Source organism: Natator depressus, chromosome 1 (assembly GCF_965152275.1).
Source record: "Natator depressus isolate rNatDep1 chromosome 1, rNatDep2.hap1, whole genome shotgun sequence".
NCBI classification, from domain to species: domain Eukaryota; kingdom Metazoa; phylum Chordata; order Testudines; family Cheloniidae; genus Natator; species Natator depressus.
This window is the reverse complement of record NC_134234.1, coordinates 249,784,190-249,804,260: the sequence shown is the minus strand read 5'-3', so window position 1 is coordinate 249,804,260 and position 20,071 is coordinate 249,784,190. Positions and strand designations below refer to the sequence as shown.

The 20,071-nt window shown below is 43.6% G+C and overlaps 1 protein-coding gene across 1 annotated transcript in view; it reads left to right on the top strand.

Annotated features, from left to right (window-relative positions):
* The first annotated feature begins 8,291 nt into the window (after positions 1-8,291).
* Positions 8,292-20,071, top strand: part of SLC41A2 (solute carrier family 41 member 2) — a 91,488-nt gene continuing 79,708 nt past the window's right edge. The window contains exon 1 of the mRNA XM_074940911.1: positions 8,292-8,419. The gene's annotated coding sequence lies outside the window, so the exon portion shown is untranslated. The remainder of the gene's footprint in view (positions 8,420-20,071) is intronic.

Below are 20,071 nucleotides of genomic sequence, written 5' to 3'. Positions count from 1 at the left end.
CAGGGCAAGGGCAGGAAGCGTTGGATTATATTAACAGGTTTCAGAGTAGCAGCCGTGTTAGTCTGTATTCGCAAAAAGAAAAGGAGTACTTGTGGCACCATAGAGACTAACACATTTATTTGAGCATTAGCTTTCGTGAGCTACAGCTCACTTCTTTGGATGCGTATTAAAGAAGTTCTGTATTAAAATCACAAATGAGTTTGATTCCCCTCAGTTTAAATTCCAGGGTATTACTAATTAAGAGGTCTCTTGGTTTTTGGTACTGTTTCTCTCCCTCTATGTGTGAAACTTGCAAGCTGCTAATTGTGTTAGTACATTCTAAGTCAGAGTCTGTTCTCAAAGCAATTCTTTGTAACAACAACTACTCAGACAGAGAGAGACTCAAAGCAATACTCTGTAACAACAGAAACAGCACCCAGAGACTCCCCGCCCTTTTGTTGTATTCATCTCGCTTTGTTAACAAGTGTGATTAAAATAGAGATAGAGGATGTGTGTGGATAATAACTGAATGATCAGGGAGGTGCCAGCCTAAGAATCCAGTGTCCATCGGCTGAAGAAGGCGTCAAGTGGAAATAACCAGAGGACCCCCAGAGGGCAGACTGGAATCCACGCAACAGCCTCAAGAATGGAAGAACCAAAGAACAAGATAACATCTGGCAGCACGGAGCTGTCAGGAATGTGCCATCTGCTGATTAATTCAGCAACAGCATGATGAAGCAATTCCCATAGACTGGCATAGGAAGAAATTCCCATAAAAATGGACTCTAGAAAGTGAGAACTTTGGGGTCTGATTCTGCAAACCAACTTCCAGGAGCATCAGATGAGCATCTGACAAGGCCCTGCTCCCTCCTCATGTCCAGGCCACCGGGCATGAGCAACTCTAAGGCTGGAAACTGTGATGATAACCTTGCAGAACCTGTGTGTGTGTGTGTATGAATGAATGTGTGAATAAATATGAAATTGAATGGAATGTTATAGCTATAACTAACTGCTTACTATGATTCTTTCTGTATTCACAATAAATGTGGCATTTTGTCTTTTCCCCTTTAATAAGATCCTGATGGTTTTTATTTTATTGGTTTAACAGTAGAAGGTCTGCCGCAGCTCCCCACAGCCGCCTGCCCGGCTCTTACCATGGCCAGGCTCCAGCTCCGAGCTACCTCAAGCCGGGTCGGAGAGAGCCACGCTGGCAGCTGTGGGGAGCCTGGGTCCCTCCAACTGCCCTGGGTGGGGAGCAGGGACACGAACCGGGGGCTGCTCGGGCTCCCCACCCAGGGCAGGTAGCAGATCTGCCGCGGCTCCCCACTGCTGCCAGCGCGGCTCTCCCCAGCCCGGCTTTGGCCGGCGAGGGGGGGCAGGGGGGTGTGGCTTGGAGCCACAGCCCAGCCAGGGTAAGAGCCAGGCGGGCAGCTGTGGGGAGCCATGGTGGACCCTCCACCTGCCTGCAGTGCAGGGTGGGACTGAGAGCAGCCTCTGGCCATGTTGCCGTCACCCAGGCTCCCTGCCTGGCCGAGGGTAGGTGGAGGGTCCGCGACTCTGTGTATCTGTGCAGGGCTCTAGTTGTAACTGTAGGGGTCCTGACCCAAAGGAGGTTGTGCAGGCGGTGTCACTGGGTTATTGTAGGGGGGTTGTGGTACTGCTACCCTTACTTCTGCACTGCTGCCTTCAGAGCTGGGCCCTTGGCCAGCTGCCACCACTTTCAGGCCACCCAGCTCTGAAGGCAGCAGCGCAGAAGTAAGGGTGGCATGGTATGGTATTGCCACCCTTACTTCTGCACTGCTGCTTGTGGGGTGCTGCCTTCAGAGCTTTGCACCTGGCCAGTAGCGGCCGTTCTCCAGGCACCCAACTCTGAGGGCAGCATGGAAGTTAAGATGACAATACCATGACACCTCCCCCCCGGCCCAACCCATTTTTGGGTCAGGACCCCCAGTTTGAGGAACGCTGGTCTCCCCCGTGAAATCTGTATAGTATAGGAGGGTAAAAGTATACAAAAGACCAGATTTCACGGGGGAGACCAGTTTTCATGTATTTTTCACAGCCGTGAATTTGGTAGGGTGTTACTGATAATACGCTACAACTTGTGTGTGAAATGTTTCTGTACCTCCCCATAATTAATCCATTTTTGTCAAACAATGTCATTATTCTTCTTCATTATTTGGTTTACTGTAGCACCCAGAAGTCTCAGTCATGGCCCAGGATCCTGTTGTGCTAGGTGCTGTACAAACAGAACCAAAATACTCCTGCCTCAAAGAGTTTACATGTTAAGTATAAAACAAGAGACAACAGATGGATAAAGACAGATTACTGGGGGGAACAGCAGGAACCAATGAGACAATATTGGTCAGTAAGACAGCCAGTAGTCTCAGCACACCAGCAGCCTAACTGGTGTAAGTTTCTTGTAGGTTCAGTATTATGTAATTGTGGAATAAAGTACCACATAGTCTAGGTTCCACAATTATTTGTCCACATATGGATAAATCTCTGTGGAACCTAGGCTATGCAGGATCAAGGCATCTTTAGAAACATAGAATATCAGGGTTGGAAGGGACCTCAGGAGGTCATCTAGTCCAACCCCCTGCTCAAAGCAGGACCAATCCCCAACTAAATCATCCCAGCCAGGGCTTTGTCAAGCCTGACTTGGAAAACCTCTAGGGAAGATTCCACCACCTCCCTAGGTAACGCATTCCAGTGCTTCACCACCCTCCTAGTGAAAAAGTTTTTCCTAACCTCCAACCTTAACCTCCCCCACTGCAACTTGAGACCATTACTCCTTGTTCTGCCATCTGGTACCACTGAGAACAGGCTAGATCCATCCTCTTTGGAACCCCCCTTCAGGTAGTTGAAAGTAGCTATCAAATCCCATCTCACTCTTCTCTTCTGCAGAATAAACAATCCCAGTTCTTTCAGCCTCTCCTCATAAGTCATGTGCTCCAGCCCCCTAATTATTTTTGTTGCCCTCCGCTGGACTCTTTCCAATTTTTCCACATCCTTCTTGTAGTGTGGGGCCCAAAACTGGACACAGTACTCCAGATGACGCCTCACCAATGTTGAATAGAGGGGAATGATCATGTCCCTCGATCTGCTGGCAATGCCCCTACTTATACAGCCCAAAATGCCGTTAGCCTTCTTGACAACAAGGGCACACTGTTGACTCGTATCCAGCTTCTCGTCCACCGTAACCCCTAGGTCCTTTTCCGCAGAACTGCTGCCTAGCTATTCGGTCCCTAGTCTGTAGCAGTGCATGGGATTCTTCTGTCCTAAGTGCAGGACTCTGCACTTGTCCTTGTTGAACCTCATCAGATTTCTTTTGGTCCAATCCTCTAATTTGTCTAGGTCCCTCTGTATCCTATCCCTACCCTCCAGCATATCTACCACTCCTCCCAGTTTAGTGTCATCTGCAAACTTGCTGAGGGTGCAGTCCAGGCCATCCTCCAAATCTTAGGAGAAAAAATTAAAGATGATAAAGAAGGGAGTTGGAAGAGAGACAGAGAACAGAAATTTAGGCAATCTCGTCTAGGAATTTTCTGATTTATAGCTGTATAAATCAGATATTGATGTATTTTAATATTACATGAATTTATTGCATTTATTGTTAACTTTATATTATATTAGGTCACAGTGTCTTGTATAAGTTATTACAGTGATCTGGGATTCAAATTTATCCAGGTACTGCTGAATGAAATACCTATTCCGAGGCCCAGATTAACCACTGTGCACTTCCACTGGGCCCCCATCTGAGAAGGCCCCTTGACTACCAGGAAACCCCTCCTCCCCCACATCCACAACATAAAATAATAATAATTTTAAAAACTCTTAAAACGTACACGCCACCAGCCGGGACAGGGCATTGGAGGGGAAGGCCCCACCTGCATGCTGACACTATGTCAACACTGCACTTTCGTTGGTAAAACTTTTGTTGGTTAGGGCTGTGAAAAAAACACACTCCTGACCGACAAAAGTTTTACCGACAAAAAGCACCGTTGTGGACAGCACTATGTTGTCGGGAGACGCTCTCCCACCAACAAAGCTACTTCCCCTTGTTGGGGGTCATTTTATTTTGTTGGCAGGAGAGCTCTTACAGATAAAGAGCGGCTACATGTTGTACCTTACAGCGACATAGCTGTGGTGCGCAGTGTAGACATAGCCTAAGGCAAGAGACATCAGGTCGGAACAGGGAGCCAGGCCAGCCCTGTAGGACAGGAATAGCTGTGGGGTGAGTGGAGTGGACTCCCTTACAACCCCATGCCCCGGACCCTCTCACACCCCTTTGGGGGCAGGATCTGTCCACCCCCCTGGACCTCCCGCCCCAGGGAAGATGGGAGGCCCCCAATTTTCATAGTGCATGGGCCCCAAAATTCTTTAATGTGACTCTGAAAATTAATTACAATATACAACTCTTGTAATTTTAGATTAAACTCTTCTAGTATACAGTTTTAAACAGATCAATCACTAATGCAATCTGAATATTTCAAAGACACCTGACTGGTAATCCAAACATAATTAAGTATACAGAAAAAGAAAGAGGTTTTAATTCTTATGAGCCTCCTGGTATTCTAAGCGAGCAATTTTAAAGGGGTGTAGTACAAAATGCCCTGATGGAAGTTATGTATTTCAATCAGCTTTATTGTACCTGAGTACTGCCTCAGAACTTTATAATAAACCATTGTTTTTTAAACAGTAATCTATAAAAATAGATTACAGTGAGTATATTTCTTTAGCTCACTGGGGAACACAGCTGTTTTACCACTCCAAATCCAGAGTTTCTACCAAGATTTCAGGAAAGAGTAGTGGCAAATAAACAAATGATCTCACTGTGCACGTCAAAAGTGGAGGAAGCTTGGAAATCAAATACATACAGTTTTCATAGTTTAATATAATACCAAACTAAGCAAATAAAGATGAAACAGTATTTCAGGAAAAGGAATAAAGGATAGAATAGAGCCATTAATGTTTCATTCTTTGGGTTGTACATTACCCTAGGTTTGCAGGTGGTGGTCCCATCAATGTCATTTTAGAAAGTAACATATAGCCCTCTAGGCTCATGTAAATCAGTAGTTAGAAATATGAGGAAAGGGAAGAAAAAAGGCAACAAAAAGCAAAACGTGTTTGGTATGCATTTCTGTGATTCTTTGGCATGAAAAATTCATCATTTTTAGAAGAATTTCAGTATTAAACTAAGTGGCTAACTGTGCTGGAAAGCTTAGCAGCCAGGTGACTAGCTACTATTTTTTGAAACCTTTCCTATGTTAATTGTCAAAATCTGGCAAGTGAATCTGACATTAAATTTTGGCCCCTGAGAGAGCTAAATTATCTTTTGGAAAAGCAACTCACGCGCTTGCCAACTTTAATTGACTCTGGCCAACCTGTTATACAGGATTTGCTCTGCAATTTTTATTGCTGTCTAGCTATTACAATTTAAACCTTGAAAACTGTAAAGAGGGATTGGATCGTTCAAGGGATTGGCAATGGGATGTGGACATTTTACTTCTAGATCACTCAGTCCAGTCCAGTCCAGTCCAGTCCAGTCAGTCATGACAACATGTAGTTAACCCTCTAAATGCTGTATAGTAGTTTATGTGAAATGTGGTTTCTGTTCAATTTCTAGTGGATACATGTTCAGATCACACACACACACACAACTCCTCATAGAATTAAGGGACTCAGTCCTTAACTTTTCTACTAACTTGGAGAACTGTCTTCTCCTCCCTAAAAGTCTTCCCTCAAGATCAGGGACTGACCAAAGCAGGGGAAGCTTCCACTGCTACTGCCACCCATGCTTGGCCTCTGTATATTCCACAGTTCCGTAGCCACTGAATTTGCTGCAGAATTCACTCTTTTCCATACAGTTGTGCTCCAGAATCTCAATTTTCATTTACAAATATATATAGCTATCTCTCATGACTGTGAAAATAACTTGGATAGCATGGACCAGGTGTAAGTCTTTCTGAATTTTGCAAACGGCCTAAACATTAGGTCTAAAAGGTGTATACTGTCCCATTCATCTCAGTAGCATGTTCACTCTAAAAACTAATTATGGTGACATGAATGTCAACACTGTTAACTATTTCAGTGCAAATGATTTTGGCCCTGATCCTGTGAAACACCTGCCAACATACTTAACTTTAAACTTTTATACACATGCTCACAGTATTTAGCTCCAACTTGTTGCAAATACTTGGTGCTTTGGGCACGCTGTGTATGTTCTGTGGATTAGAGAGGGAAAAACAGATTCCAGAGTTGTCAGCCTGACAGATTTCATCATCACTAAATTCTTGTATAGATTTTTTTAAAAAGTTTTTCCACTTCAGGTTTCTCCATTGCTATGAAGTACATAGCATCAATGTAGGAAGTACTCTTTTAGAAAATAACAGCACATGTTTTCAAAGTGTTGTACAAATGTAAACAAACTAACAATGTAAAAATTAGTAATTTTAAATTTAATATTTATGTTTATCAGCACAAAAGAAATTAGTTGAACTTCACCTCTCTATATCTACTTTAACAAATAATCCACATCTGTATCGTAGTTAGACTCTGAACCTGCATGTGCTTAATTTTACATGCATGAGTACATTGAGGCTACTCAGACTGTGTGCTACTCAGAGTGTGTAAAGTTAAGCCCATGTGTAAGTCTTTACAGGATCAGGACCTTATATTATTAAAGCTTTCTGGGCATATCACAGAGTACTTGGGCAAGGACAATTAAAAAAATCAGCCCGTCTAAAGAGAAAAGTTTTCAAACAGCAGTATACATTTTTTATTTCATTGAACCAATTAATGAAATCAGTTGACTTCTTAATGAAATTATTTTCAATCAAGCTAAAAGAAAGAAAGTGTTCAAGTGCATTCTGTACAAGATTCTCAAATAAGTAAAAATTGTTGAGTCTTGTGTTTTGTTGCCAATAAAGCTTTTACAAGTGAATGCAAAAGCATTGCCAGGAATACATTTGGTGCTTACTCTGCTTTCCATCCTTTTTTGATTTTCATACATTGCAAATCTATAGTGTGGTTGCTCAAAACAGAGAAGGCCACCTACCCACTTTTAATCAATGAGAAACCAGCACTTGTGAAATCAGTATTGGAAATGCGAAAACAGGAAGAGACCAGTGTGTCACTGGCAAGCCGAACTGTGGGGCAAGGTTTAGCAAGTTCATCTCTAACTTTCTCTCAGAGCACACAGTACCTCATGAACTCACTCACTAGACCTGCACACAGTAAATAACTTGGAACTCCATTTATCTATCTGGAAGGGATGAAGAATTGAACCACAACTGCTGGGATTTAAAATTATGCTTCCTGGAGTCTAGGTAATTCAAACCAGAGACTTTCTGGAGTTGTTGTTTTTTTTTTTTTAAATACAGCATTGAATTGCAAACTGGATGGTAATTATGTGTGACTTCTAGACTGGGCTGGTTTAAATTATTTTCAGGATTGATTGGGCATCTTTCATTGTGGTGTGGAGGCAGGACTGCACCAAATGGAAACTTTTTTTTTTTAAAGGTCACCTTGCTAGAAAACTATTCGGTTTTTCTGAGGGGATAATTGGGGTGGAGGCTTTCTCTGCCCCTGTAGCTTTCCCTTTGCTGCTCTTCAGGGTGCTGGGGAAGGAAATTGTCATCACTCTGATCCTGCCCTTCCCCATTTGGCCTGTGTGTGTTAAAGTTCTCCTTAACCTTCCTCTATTCCTTCCACTAGGATCTCTGGGTGTATGTGCGTGTGGGATCACTGCCCCTCTTGTACAGCCCCTTCCCCATAGGGAAGCTCTCCCTAGCCTCACCCCATCCCCTCTTTGTGTGTCTGTGGGAAACGTGGGGGTTTCACTGCCCCCTCCCACCCCCCGTTTGTGGGGGATGTAGGGAGTATCACACCCCAGCCCTAACCCGTCCCCCTTAGGGCTGGGGGCATCAGTCATTAGGTGACCCCCGTACGCCCCCCCCATACGGCCGAGACCAAGTAATCGCCCCCCTCAGCCTCTCCTCTACAGCCCCCTATGCCCGAGGGGAGGCGGCTGCTGGGGAGAACAGCAGAGCGTTCCCCTCCCCTGTGCTTAATGCGCGCAGCTTACAACAGAGCCCCCCCCACGGGCTGGCTGCGGGTGCCTGGAGCCCGCGATGACGGTTGGCGGCAGCTCCTCGCGCTCAGCCCCTTCCGCTGGGGGTTCCCCGCGAGCCGAGCTCACCAGCAGGTCAGACAGCGGCTGCTGCGCGCTCACATCACCGGCCACATCATCAAGGGGCTGCCCGTCCCCTCCCCTCCGGCGGGCTCCGCGCCTGCTCAGTGGGGGCGCCGCCGCCGCTCACCCTGCACGGGAGCTGTCAGCGCTGCAGCCGGGCTGGTCCGTGCGAAGAGCGGGCAGCGGTCCCGGGCGGCGAGCGGCCATGGCGAGGGGCGGCGGGCTGCCGGCGCCACCATCGCCCAGGTAAGGGGGGGGCAGGGTCCCTGAGGGGCAGGAACGGAGCCGAGCACGGGCAGGAGATGCCCGGGACCCGCCGCGGGGAGGGAGGCGCTGCCGGGATCGGGGCCCGGGGAGGATGCTCCGAGCAGGAAAGTTTCTAAATAAGTGATTGAGAAGAATAACACAGCGCCCCAGACCCCCATCTGCTCCCCCCCCTCCGCTGCCCATCTACTTCCCCCACCGCCCCTCCTCATCCGTCACTCATCTACTCCACCCACCGCTGCCCATCTACTTCCCCACCGCCCCTCAACTCCCCAGTCTCCCCCCAACCCTCTCCCCATCCACCACTCATCTGCTCCCCTCCCCACACCGCCTCCTCCCCCATCGGCTGCCCATCTACTTCCCCCACCGCCCCTCCTCATGCGCCGCTCATCTACTCCCCCCACCACCCCATCTACTCCCCAGTCTCCCCACACCGCCCCTCCCACATCCACTGCTCATCTACTCCTCCCACAGCTGCCTCGCCCAGCCGCTGCTCATCTGCCGCCCCATCCACCACCCATCTACTCCCCCCCCCCATAACCCTCTCCCCATCCATGGCTCATCTACTCCCCCATAGTCCCTCCCCCATCCACCAACACTCTAGCTCTGTTAGCCCCTCCCCCATCTACCACCTATCTACCCCCCCAGCGTCCCCTTCCCCACACAGCCTGTCTACCCCCCACTCTCCCATATCCTCCACCGTCTACTCCACCTTGTCCCCCACATCCACTGCCCATCTACCCAATACAGCCTCCTCCCCTCATCCACCGTCCCCTCCCCTCATGTACTACTCGTTTTAAACCAAAGTATTGTTTAATACTAATAGTAGGAATAAGCCATAGAAGAAAGGATTTTGAAACAACAAAAAGTCTGTTTGCATGTCTGCTTTACCTAGAGTCCTACCATTCTCATAGATGCCCTAAGCTGGCCTTGCTTTCCCACTCACCCCAAACCTCTGAGCTCTGGGTGTCAGTCTGTTTCCCTTAACTCTCTTTCCCCCTGCTTGCAGGAGTGTGCCTTTTAAAAACTAGTCCAAGTTCTTTGTTCTCTCAGTTTGCAGACTTTTTGGCTGCACTAGTCCAAAACCAGGTTGGTAGACTCAGTGGGAAGTTGAGCCTATTCCCTCAGGGTCAATTGCTCTCGCATTGTCCTGTAACAACCCTCAAGTGTTTGTTGGGGTGGGAGGGTCTTACTTAAAGTCATTGTTTTCACCTTCCTGTCCGTTTTTCAACAGTCCTGTTGATTTAACCCAATGTCCTCTTACAGTAAACATCCCAATAGACAGGTCATGACACACAACAATTTACAAGCCTTCCAGTCATTAGTATGATTGCTATATATACAAAAGCACAAAACAGATAGAAATACATGCATACAATCTGCTTGATCTTCTGACTCCTACAAAAATATGGGCCCAGTGAGTTTAAGGACTGTTGCATTACTTAGTGTATGAACAGGGGATCACTTTCACTTTCTAATATTATACTTGCTATAACTTAGCTTTGATCTCATAATGAAATCAAACAATTTTTATGATATTTGTCTGTAGCCGTGGAAATGACCATATGGTTGTATGCAGAGTTGTTGTAGCCAGGTGGGTTCCAGAATAGGTGAGAGACAAGGTAGGTGAGATAATATCTTTTATTGAAGTAACTTCTGTTTGTGTAAGGGAAAAGCTTGCAAGCTATACAAAGCTCTTCCTCAGGTCTGGGAAAGGTAACCAATGTGTCTGTGTTAAATACAAGGTGGGATGAATTGTTAAGCATAAGGGGTCACACATGCTGTAGGGCAGTGGTTCTCAACCAGGGGTCTGGGCCCACTGAAGGGCCGCAAGCAGGTTTAGGGGGTCCGGTCTGCCAAGCAGGGCTGGCATTAGACTCACTGGGGCCCAAGGCAGAAAGCCGAAGCCCCACTGTATGAGGCTGAAGCCCGGGGCCCTGAGCCCCGCCACCTGAGGCTGAAGCCTGAGCAGTGTAGCTTCGCAGGGGCTTCTGTTGCATGGGGCCCCGGGCAATTGCCCTGCTTGCTACTCCCTAATGCCAGCCCTGGCTTTTATATGCAGAAACCAGTTGTTGTGGCACACAGGTGGGCTGAGGAGTTTTTATAGCATGTTGCGCGGGGGGGAGGGGGGGGGTCTCAGAAAGAAAAAGGTTGAGAATTCCTGGTGTAGGAAACCATTTAAAATGAAGTGGGCAATTAAGGGTTAGCAGACAATAAGGTGTATTACAAATTGTTGTAATGATCCATAAAACCAGTCTCTGTTAAGTCTGTGGTTTTTAGTATTCCACAAAGTTAATAATTTAAGTTCACAGGCTTATCTTTTGACGGTATTATGGAGGTTTCCTTTGACGACAGAACTAAGAAGTCAGAGATGGAGTGATCACTTTGTGAAATGTTCGCCGACAAGCGATATGGAGTTTTTGTCTTCTGTCATTTTTCTGTGTGAGTTCATTTGAGAGTGTAGTGATTGTCTGTTTTCTCCCACATAGTTGTTGCTGAGGCATGTGATGCACTGGATGAGGTACACCGCATGTTGGGATAGGTATGTCTACGACCCCTGGATCTTGGGGTTATTGATCATTGTAGCAGTGGAGATATGTCTGCATGTTTTGCATCTGTTGTTCTGGCAGGATCTCATGCCTCTTTGAGTTGGTGTGTCCTGGCCTGTGGGGAGCTTGCGTCTAATGATAAGCTTGGTGAGGTTGAGGGGTTGTTTGAAGGCCAGAAGAGGGGGGAAACTGTCCTTACCAAATGTAAGAGGCCAGTGTTTATTACATGGAAAACAATACACAGTAAACAACATACCCTGATTCCCATCAAACTAACTGATCCTTTTCAAGACTGGCAAATTAAACCCTAATTTAGGATAGCTTTATACTTTGGCAAAAATACTAAAATTAAACTTTTCTTTTGTGGTTCCCATATGTAATATTTAGGTACACTTACATAGGCTAGATTTTGTGGTTTGCTGTGGTAGAGTTTCTTAGATAGATATGTTTACATTACTGTGTTTATCCTCTTGTATGTTAGTTATAGTTGTGTTACAAAGCACATTCAAAGGATATATACTGTAAGAGTAATGCAAACATGTAGTACAAAAGTACTTACTTTGTGATCCATTACTTTTAAATTACCTGTAAACTTTATTTTAAAAAATTGGGCCTGTATCCATCTTCGATTTTTTTTTTAAACGATGGGTCAAGAGAGACTGATTCTAAATTTAAAATGTTAAAAAAAAAATGTAATTTAGGCCCTGATTCATCAAAGTCCTTTCAGAACAAGTTAAAATACTTTGAGGAATAGGGGTCTTAATGCCTTATATATTACCTGTAATAAAGATAAAAGTTTAATATTCTTATTTTACCAATGGGAAACTGAGGCATGGAAAAGTTAAAGGCTGGATCTGTCCTTGGTGGTCATACACTGGTAAAATGCCTTCGAGAGGCATGCTAAGTGTGAACTCCTTGAAACACAGTGCAGTCAGAAAGGCTTGTGGAGAACATTGTATACTATTTACAAGGCTATATTATTAGATCTACTCCTTTGCATTTATTTGCCAAAAACTATCCTCCTGAAAATTGGAAGGCTTGCTTCTAAGTGCCGGAGTCAACACAAATCTCATAGTTACACTAAATCTCCACTTTTATTTTGTGTCAGAGAAATATTTTAAAAGCAGCAGGTTAGTATATGGCAATACGATGCATTCTTATGAACTGGTTTGTAAAGTGGCTCTGCAAGTTTCCCTCCTTTCCAATATGAAGTAGTCTGGGCACTTTCTGATAGATGAAAATGTATCAGGTTCTGGCATAAGTGAGTTTGTCTGAGCTGTGAAGAGGTGGTGACGGCTACAAAAGTCCAGAAGATCATTCAATATGTGGTCTTTTAATTTTTATTAGCCAGACACTGAAAAGGACTGGTATTTTAATTTATCATAGTCTTTGAGTTTGAAAAATATTTGTGTTAATGTGTTATATTCCATGGGATCTACAATTGTTTCTTATGTTGTGAGCCCCCATTTGGTGGACCCTCATTTAAAAAAAGATTAAAAAATAATTAAAATTACATGGCAGTTTGATTTCCAAATGTCTTCTGTATTTCTTCAAGGCTTTAAAAAAATCACCAGATCACACCAACTAGACAGAGGGATAAACTTCCTAGCTATAGGGGTCTGTATGAAAAATTAACATGGGAGGCTCTCTGGCAAGGTGCAGGTGCAGCACTGGCTTTCAGTTAGCTTCTGGATATATTTTAAGGTGTTGATAATGACGTACAATTACTTCATTGCTTTGGGACCTGGTAGTCTGAGAAATCACCAAAAATAAAGGTATGACTTACAGGAGTGTTTGTAAAAGTCTGATCTTGTTCATTGCCCCTGGGCACATGACATTTACAAAAGTTAATACCCCTGCCATATAGCAAGGATTGGTCTAGCCACTAATTCCTGTAGCTCTTGTTATAACTCTTCCTCTACCTTTTTTAATTATATGCAAATCAAATGTTAACAAAAACAACTGCTAAATAATACCATCAATTAATAAAAGACACAAATAGAGACTTGAGGTAAGGGTAGCTTGAACCCCTTGACAGATAAGAGGATTCTTCTTCTCACTGCATATCTGTCAGTAACTCTCTCTGAACCTCAGTGGCTTTCTGATCACATTGCCACTTCAAAACAGTACCTTTTTTAGTGGTCTGTTGGAGGAGAATTATCAAAATGAGCCATTTGTATTGTGGTCTATTATTTGTTAACCCATCTGGAATCTCATGGTGAGCAAAGTGACTTACAGTATGTTGCTACTCAATGTGCTGTGCATAAATTTAGGTTAAAAATGTTTAGTAGCCCACTTATAAGAGAGATTTTGTCTCATTTAGTTCAAATAGTTCTGCACCAAGTTGGGATCTGTTACTCTACCTTTTACCCACCCCCTAGCATTTCTTCTCCTTTTTTAGTTTCCAGTTAATGTTTTTAAACAACACCTACATAGTAGTACTGTTTGACTAAAAGTTTGAGATGTGCTGGTTTAATATTCTGTCCTTCATCATTAGTGCAGCCTTCATTACAAAAGGCCAAGTATTTTGTCAGGATAAAGGTCTGTGAATATTATCCAAACTATTTCACAAAAGTTATTTAAGCTTTTAGCCATCCTGGCCAGACTCTTGTCCTCACCCTCTGTTTCCCATTGGTCGTCTGGATTCATATTTCTGGTACTGTTCCATACCATTTTAATTTCTAGTTGCATTAACACTTTACTCTATGAAATAAAACAACTCCCTACCTCATATAACAGTCTCTTACATAACAAAACAAAAACATACACAAGTAAAAAGGAAAAATTATGTGGTTTGAAAAAAAATTTAACCGAAGTTCTAGAGCTGTGAATCATTTTCATGAATCATCATCATTGTTTCTTCACATTTGTACTTGTGGTAATATGTTTGAATCATGTAATTAAAATACACGCCGGAGAAACCACAACCTTATTCTGTCCCACTGTAGCAGCTGGGAAGTTTCATTATTAATTTCATTGGAAGGCTGATAAAACCTTTTATTTTTCAGACCCTTGTAACTTAGTGGTAGTGCTTGTGGCCTTTTCCAATGTTCACTTTCCATCATGATTATTTTGTTCATCTCAATAATTAATTTAGTATAAAATGTGTAGGTAAATAGTTTCCCAGGTTTTCTAATTATATTAAAATTGGATGGAGAGATCAGTTATATAACTGAGCCTGAAAACATGTATTTTATCAAAATAAACTACAGATGTTCTGGTCTGAATTGACTTGTACTTCTAGAGATAATGGCTACAGTGAAAGTGAATCCAAAACTCAATGTGGGTAGAATTCTGCAAGTGTGTGTGCTCATGAGGCTGTAGACATTAATATTTAATTTAGTGGCAGACATTGATCATGAGCTATGGTCATCTTTAGACGTGATGCATTCCACTATTCAGGAAATAACAGTACTTTGCTTCTGGATCAGCCAGGAGCTCTGTGACTAGCATGTGGTATGCTTTGTTTGTTTTGTGATCTTGTCCATCTGCCACTCTTCCGTGTCTCTCACCACATTCCTCTTCTATATCATAGCATCTGTCTTCCTCCTTTCCCTCCCCCCCGCCAGCTCCATTTGCCCGTGCTAGTGCTCTTACCCCGTACAGTAAAAGTTCCCACCATCTAATCTCCTTTTCCCCTTTCCACCCTGATCGTCTCCCCCCTTCCTCCCATTCGCACATCTTATGTTCCACATCTGCAGCTTTCTCCTCACCTCTGAAATTGGGCCCCCTCCCCCCACACCATTCCACCTACCACACCCTTCCCATCATGATTCCTACCCTCACACCCATGCCCCTCCCTCCTCACTCTCCTCCTTTTGCTATCTCGGGAATTCCCACTCCATCTCTAAAGATCATAGCCATCCACAACCTCTGTATATCTCACTCCCTCCAGCTCCTGGCTCTCACAGAGACCTTGATTCCTTCATCCGACACTGCCTCTGCAGCTGCCCTCTCTTATGGAGGTCTCTCCTTCACTCATACTTCCTGCCCTGGATCAGACAGTGGTGGGGGTATTAGGCTTCCCCTCTCCCATTCCTGCCCCTGCTAATCCCTTCTTCTTTCCTCTTATCACTCTTTCTCCTCCTTTGAACAGCAATGCACCCAACTCTTCTCTCCTCTCTTCCTTCATGTTGCTTTCATCTTCTGTCCACCCAACTCCTTCCTATTAGCTTTCCTCTCTGATTTCGACTCCTGGCTCTCTTCTCACATCACAATCTCCCATACTCATCCTTGGTGACTTCAGCTTCCATGTTGGTGACTCACCTGACTCCTTAGTTACACATTTCCTCAACCTCACCTCTTCATTCGACCTGAATCTCTGGTTCCATTCTCCCACTCACCGAAAGGGTCGTTCACTTGACTTGGTCTTCACCAAACATAGCTCTCTCGCTATTTCTGTTGATGAGCTCCCCCTCTCCAACCCTCAGTTGGTCTCTTTCAGCATCCCACATCAGCCATCCTCCCCACCACCTTTCACTTGGCTATTCCGTCACTTCCAGTCCATCAGTGTTGATGACTTCTCATCTATGCTCAGCTCTCTTTTTCCTTTCTGCCATTGATATGGTGGTTGATTCTTTCCATATTTCACTGTCCATCCTTGACTCTTTTGCCTCATTCACATCTCAAGGACCACACTGCCAGGCCCTGGGATCACCTCCAATGTCCGCTTCCTCAACTCCTGCTTTTGCATGGCAGAACGTCTCTGATAGAAATCCTGTAACCACGTTGACTTCCTCTTCTACTACAAACTCATTCTCCTTCAGTTCCGCCATCTTTCTTGCTAAACAACTTTACTCTCCAACTTAATTGAATCCCACACTTGCAATCCCCACTGCTTTCTCACCACCTTTGACTCACTCGTCAAATCCTCCTCTTTCTGCTCCACTCTTTCTCTGTACAGAATCTCACCAATTTCTTCCAACAGAAAATGCATAAAATACAACATGTCTTTCCTCCTCCCCTTGGCTTGCCTTCTTTTCCTACAACTCTATCTCCTACTCTTCCCCTGTCACATTCTCCTCTAGCCCTTCCACTTGCCCCAGTGACCCTCTCCCTTGTTCCCACTCTTATCTCCTGCCTTACTCTTCTACTCACTCTCTTCTGACTCCCCATAAGTATAAGCATGCTTTAGACTCTCTCATTTTAAAAAATCCAGAAAGCTCCCCAAACCTACCCTTGACCCCACTTACCTCTCTAATTACTGGCCCAACTCCTGTCTCCCTCTCATCTCCAAGCTCACTAAACACACTGTTTACAATCACTGGCTGGAGTTATTCTTCTAAATCTGTCCTAGATCCTTTCTAATCTGACCCTTGATCTCCACTGAAACTGCTCTCATTAAGGTCTCTAATGAACACTTCCTATCAATATCTCAGAACCAGTATTCCATGCTCCTCCTCCTATACCTCTCAGCCACCTTCAGTGTAGTGCACCATGATCATCATTTTCTTGATATCTTTCCTGGCCTGGCTTCCCTGACTCTGTAGTTTCCTGGTTCTCCTCCTACGTCTCTAATCACTCTTTCAGTGTGTCCTTGGGAGGATCTTCCCTCTCCCCGCCCACCTCCAGCTTTCTGTGCGGGGTTCCTCAGGGCTTCCTTCTCTTCTCCCTCTACATCTTATCTATGGGTAATCTCATCTGCAAACACAAATTCAACCACCATCTTTATGCTGAAATCTCTCAGATCTCTCTCTATTCCAGACCTGTCTCTTCTATCCAAACTAAAAATCTCATCCAGTCTCTCTGACATCTCCTTGTGGATGTCTAGCCACCAGCTCTTTCTCCCATGCTGCCCCTCACAGTTGGGAGCTGTTCCCCATAAAGCTCATTATCCTCCTTTAAATTCCTCCTTCAAACTCTCCTTTGTCATCATGCCTACAGAAAATTTGACAATCGGTATACTGCTGTTGTGCTGAGACTACAGCCTATCATGCTCTCTCATTGTTTCCTTGTAGTCCCTCATTTTTCTGTATCCATTGGTTGTCTCTTATCTTATATTTAGATCATAAGCTCTTTGGAGCAGGGACTGTATTTTTGTTCTGTATTTGTACAGCACCTAGCACAATGGTGTCCTGGTCCATGATTATGTAGGTGCTACAGTAGTAATAATTATTTAATTGCAAATATTGCCACAGAAGCCAGTTATAGTGCCTAGACATTTTTACATATGTGTTGTGAAGGGTACAGCTTAGTATGGCTGACATGACAAAAACAGCAGAGTATATTAGCAAGTATATTATTGTTGTTACTACCTTAGCACCTAGGTAATCATGGATCAGGACCGCACTCAGCTAGGTGCTGTAGAAATACAGAACAAAAATACATTCCCTGCTCCAAGAACTTAGAATCTAAGTATAAGACAAGAGACAACTGATGGATACAGACAGACAACGGAGTACAAAGAAACAGTGAGAGAATATTGGTCAGCATGATGGTGCGCTGAAACTGCAGCCTATCAGTTGATAAGTGAAAATATTTCTTCTCACAGAACCTCAGCTCTTCTTAGGTACTGAAGTGTCTGACTCAACTGTTGTTGTCTTGGCAAGAGCCACCTTGCATCATAGAATCATAGGGTTAGAAGGGACCACAAGTGTCATCTAGTGTAACCCCCTGCCAAGATGCAGGATTTGAAGCAGTTAGAGAGAGAGTCCTAAATTTGAGTTTGACCTGCCCTCTCACCCCTGATAAAACACCCCAACAAATCCAATCTGCTCCCACTTCCCTGTACTCTGTAAAAACATAGTTTTTTGTCCCCCTGTTATTGACATAATGTCTTGATGCTGTAGAACTGCATATATAGAACTCAATAGCTCTTTGGGATAAAGAGCTGTTTTCTAACAGTCAGGATATGTTGGAGATGGCTAGAAAGACTCTGGAAACATCTGGTCTCTGATGTTTCTGTGATCAGAAACCCTGATTCCTTATCCCAGGTTCCTATGGAGGAATTGAAATTATTTCTCTACCTCAGAGTCATTCAAAGTTTCTGCTCCAAGTGAGAAATCTACAGCTAAGAAGGTGACTTTGGCCCTTGGGGATCTAGAGTCCCAGTAATTGAATTTGCTTGGATCCAAGGAACATATCTGGCTTTGAGAGGCAGTTATGTCAAGGTATAACTTCAATCTGGTTATAAGATGGCGGAGGGGGAAGGGGCAGAGAGAGGGGAGTGCACTTCTGGTGAAATTTTTTTTTTTAAGTTTACAATCTCATACCCTCCCATCTGGGAGTCTAGTGAGCCTTGAGACTTGCATTTGATATGAACAAAACTCATGGAATATCCCTTAAGAGTTTGCACTTCTCACTGAAGGCCTCATTTCTGGTGACCATTATTTCAGCCAGGATGGTTTCAGAGCTTCAGACCCTGATGGCCTTTCCAATTTATATTATACTCCAGAAAGACAAGGTGGCACTTAGGCCTGTCTTGCCCCCCACCACCGCAAATTTCTGACAAAAGTAATATCAGATTTTCATTTTGATTAGCCAGTACAACTGCCTGTCTTTTAGACAAATCTCCATAGTCATCCTGAAAAGATTAGTTTACATACCTTTGATGTTAAGAGCTGTTTAGAAAGTTAGTATTTGTGGGCTCTGGAGAAACATTTAAGGGTGAAGTCATCTTGGCTCAAAGGATGTAAAAGTGTCATGTCATAATATGACTGCTGATGACCTTGTGTTTGAGTGTCCAAAGGCTCACTCTACTAATGGCGTGCTGGCCTCAATAGCATCTATTTGCACTGTGACCTTATTTTAACCTGTAGGGCTATAACATGAGGTTGGTTCATACTTTTATGAACTACAATTTTCTCAACTTCATCAGGAGCAGATGCTGGATTTTGGAAGTAAATGCTTCAATTACTGTTGAACTAGGTGAGCTTATTTGCGTTCCTCATCATGGGGATGTCTAAAGGAATTCAGTGTAGCCATGTTTATGGCTTATATATTAAATGTGTAAGTGATCCCTTTGTGTTGTCAACAATGTCAGAAAAGTTACAATGTAAAAGTCACATCCCTGTAATTGCTCTGCTTATATATAAGAACCATATATTCTTACTCCTTTTAACACTACATAGTCATTATAAAACTATAATATGGAAGAGTTAGTTGAATTTTTTGTTTTTTTATGTCTTGTACATAATCAACAGAATTGTTAATTATTTTCCAAAAGCAGAATCTGTTTATTGGTGAGGCTTGAATGAGAAGTTAGAAGAAAAATTAAGCTGTGTTCTAACCTGAAGTAAAGTTTACAGTTGTCAATTAGAATATCATCTGGTAATCTCAGAGAATTTCCACTATCCTCAAATTATACAATGATTAGTTGCCACTGATTTACAGTGAATAAAATAAGAAGATTCAAAATGCCAAGATCTTATCGGTATCTGCTGGAGATTCTTTCTGGGTTTCACTGTTACTGGTTATTACATTAATCTTTTTTTAACTGTATCTAATTATATGTATGGATGATTAAACAAATCTTAAAAAGGTAAATATAGAAATGTTGGTATGAATATTGTATGAGTGCTTTTGACTAGAGAGAAATATGAGTCCCCAAAGCTATGGGAGACACAGCACTCAGATCCCCAGAAGGTACTGGCTGCTCTGAGTGCAGCTGGAGGTTATGATTGTATTTTGCACTTCCGCAGTGGCTTTCATGAGACCATCTCTAAGTGATTTACAAAGATAAGTATTATTGCAGTTTGACAGATTGGGTAACTGAGGTACACAGATGTTAAGGCCCAAACTTTCAAAAGTGTCTGATTCCAGTTGTAGTTAGTGAGAGGTACAGGTGCTCAGTAGCTCTGAGACTAAGGTCCTAAGTGTTTCAAGTTAGGTAAAACTCTGGCCTAAGTGATGTGTCAAGATTAGACAAGAAGTCAGTAGCTGAGTTGGTAACAGAACTTGTAAGAGGAAAGGAGATATAACTGTAAAATGTGCAGCCTCCTTTGTAAATATCTTACAGATGAAGAGAAATAATATGGAAAAAAAGAGGCATGAGATGTCAGTTTCTTCTCTTTTTTTTCCCTGTTCCTCACCCCTCAAAAAAGAGAGTGGGGAGGTAGAATAGGATTTTTAACCTTTCTCTTAATTT